This window comes from Petromyzon marinus, unplaced genomic scaffold (assembly GCF_048934315.1).
Source record: "Petromyzon marinus isolate PM22_M1 ecotype Great Lakes invasive population unplaced genomic scaffold, UKy_Petmar_22M1.pri1.0 PM_G_Scaffold_40, whole genome shotgun sequence".
NCBI lineage: Eukaryota > Metazoa > Chordata > Hyperoartia > Petromyzontiformes > Petromyzontidae > Petromyzon > Petromyzon marinus.
Window position 1 is genome coordinate 1,355,001 of NW_027422984.1, and position 2,500 is coordinate 1,357,500.

The following is a 2,500-nucleotide window of genomic DNA, read 5'->3' on the forward strand; positions in this document are numbered from 1 at the left end:
TTGTGGAAAATAGTAAAATGAAATAAAAACCGACTTCACCTTCGAAAATAACAAAATCAATCTAAAACAAATGACATCTTAAAACAAAACTATTATTTGTTTCGGAGGTTGTCTATGACTGTTCATAGACCGCATAATTTCCACAGAACATTCTCAGAATATCAAGAGAGAAAAGCAGCGTTCTGCGGGAAATCATCTTGGCCAGTGATGTCGTTCTGGGTTTGGTCAGGCCCAGGGAGGTAAGTACCTCGTTATTCTCAAGGGGCCACTTTCCTCTTGCCCCAACCGGGAATCCAAAGAATGTGACCTTGCTAGCCTTCGTCAGCACTTTGACTTGATCACCAAGAGGGGTATAGTACGAAACTTTGTGCGAGGCAGCATCTGACAAGGTATTCTTTGAAAGCTCAAAACGGACGGTGACATCGATCACAACCGCCTCCTCATCTTTTGCAAACACGAGGTCAGGCTTTCTCATCTCTCCCGTCTCGGATATGAACCGTGGCTCTTTGTATACAGACCAGCCCAATCTAGCCGCTTCGTCTGCCAGAATGTTACTGATCTTGTTATGTCGCGCAATTCTTGCTTTCTGTACTGCAGGACATTGACCGAGAATGTGCGAAAGGGACTCGAGTCTGGCAGAGCATTTCCTGCAGGAACGTAAGGCCCCATCTCTGCCTCTGTTCAAGCTTTCTCTTGTTGGGTAAATATTTGCCCTTAGTTGTAGTGCTGCGATAAAGAAGCATTGTTTAAAGCCGCACCATGGCCTCAACCAAGCATTACTGATTCTATCATGCGCAAAGTTTACAATGCCCCTTCCTTGAACCGGCTTTTCGCACCATCTCTGAAATTCATGCTCCCTCCAATCGCAGGGTCTCGGATATACAGGTTCTTTTGACACCGAGTCCCTGAGAACGAATGTTGGGATTGCATCACTGTCACCCCCTGCTCGTACCCACAAATTACGGTATTCTTCCTCCATACCCTGCGAGGACACAATATTACGGGTGATAGCATCGGACGAGTTTGCTATACGTTGCAGCCTTCTAACTTGAACCGAAGGGATTGTTTTTTCCAGTTTCAAGATGGCAAGGCCTCCGTCTCGGGCTCTGGCATATAACAGTCCATCACAAGTTGAAGCGGGAAGGTGGAGCCATCCTTTTACCGCCTTTCTAATCTCTTGGTCCAACCCACGGAGAGTTGATTGCTTGCAGTCCGAGTGGTCTGCAGGATATAACAATCTGGGTAGGGCATAGGCATTGAGTAGTTCAACCTTCTGAGTTGGCTTCAGAGGCGCCTCATCGATTTTCGAGATCCATGTCTTTAGCTGACAATGTAGATCAGGCTGTATAGTGCCAGTCCAAGGGCCAATTTTCAGACCAAGGTATTTCGTTGATTCATCAGGTTGGATCATATGGACATCTTTATTTTTGATAGTCCATGGGTCGCAGTTGTTCACCGTATATGAATCTTTGGTTGGGCTTATCATGAAGCCCTGGCACTTTCTGGCCTGAACCTCCAATCCCGATAGCCCACAAAATGATTCCAAGATCGCTAGATTGGCGGCCATACCAACCCAAGATTCGCTCACCAACACCAAATCATCAGCAAACGCAAGAGCTGTCACGTGGTCGGTATCAATGGAGTACCCAACTCCGTGTGACTCTAGGGTGCATATCAAAGGGTCCATGGCAAGATTGAAGAGCAGGGGTGACATGGGGTCACCCTGTTTGACACCAACACGTATGCTAATTTCTCGAGTCGACTCGCCATTGCTTTTGAACGAGGTCGTACACTGATCGTAGGCGTTCTGGATGATGCCCACCACGTGTTCATCTACTTTCTTGTGCCTTAACACCCATAAAATATGAGCATGCGAAACCGAGTCAAAAGCTTTCGCTATGTCGATAAACATGACAGCCAACGGCCTGTGCAATTTCTTAGCATGTCTCATAAGGTCCTGTAGCACCTTAAGATTTTCAGAGCAGCCAGATGCCGCTATAAAACCACGCTGCCTTGGGTTTAAGGGACAAGCACGAGCAAGACGTGCAGTCATTATTCTGGAAAATAATCTCAGAATCATTGAACCGATCGTTATTGGTCTCCAGTTCCCCAATTCTTTCAGCTTTTCATCATCCATAACCTTAGGAATAAGAATCGTCCTATTCTTTTTCAACTCTTTGGGAATAATTCCTGTAATCATCCATGCATTAAATAGGGCTGTCAGTGTCCGACCCTCGGGGTCGGCAGCACAGATTGCAGCCCTTGTTAGGCCATCTGGCCCAGCTGCTGACGTTGGTTTAATGGCCCGTATGGCAGTCTGAACTTCCTCCACCGAAATTAGGGGCTCAAAGTATTCGTTATTTGCAACACCTGATGACTTAAATTGGCCCAGGCCATTGAATGGCAACACCTTCTCCCATTTTTCGCAGTAAAAACGATATACATCTGCGTTCGGGATTCGGCATTCATGACGTTCAGTGCCATCCAGGACTAAGGACGC

General features: G+C 46.6%; 1 pseudogene; it reads right to left on the reverse strand.

The window, feature by feature from the left end:
* The window catches only part of LOC142916735 (28S ribosomal RNA), a 10,595-nt pseudogene that overhangs the window by 3,750 nt on the left and 4,345 nt on the right, over positions 1 to 2,500 (reverse strand).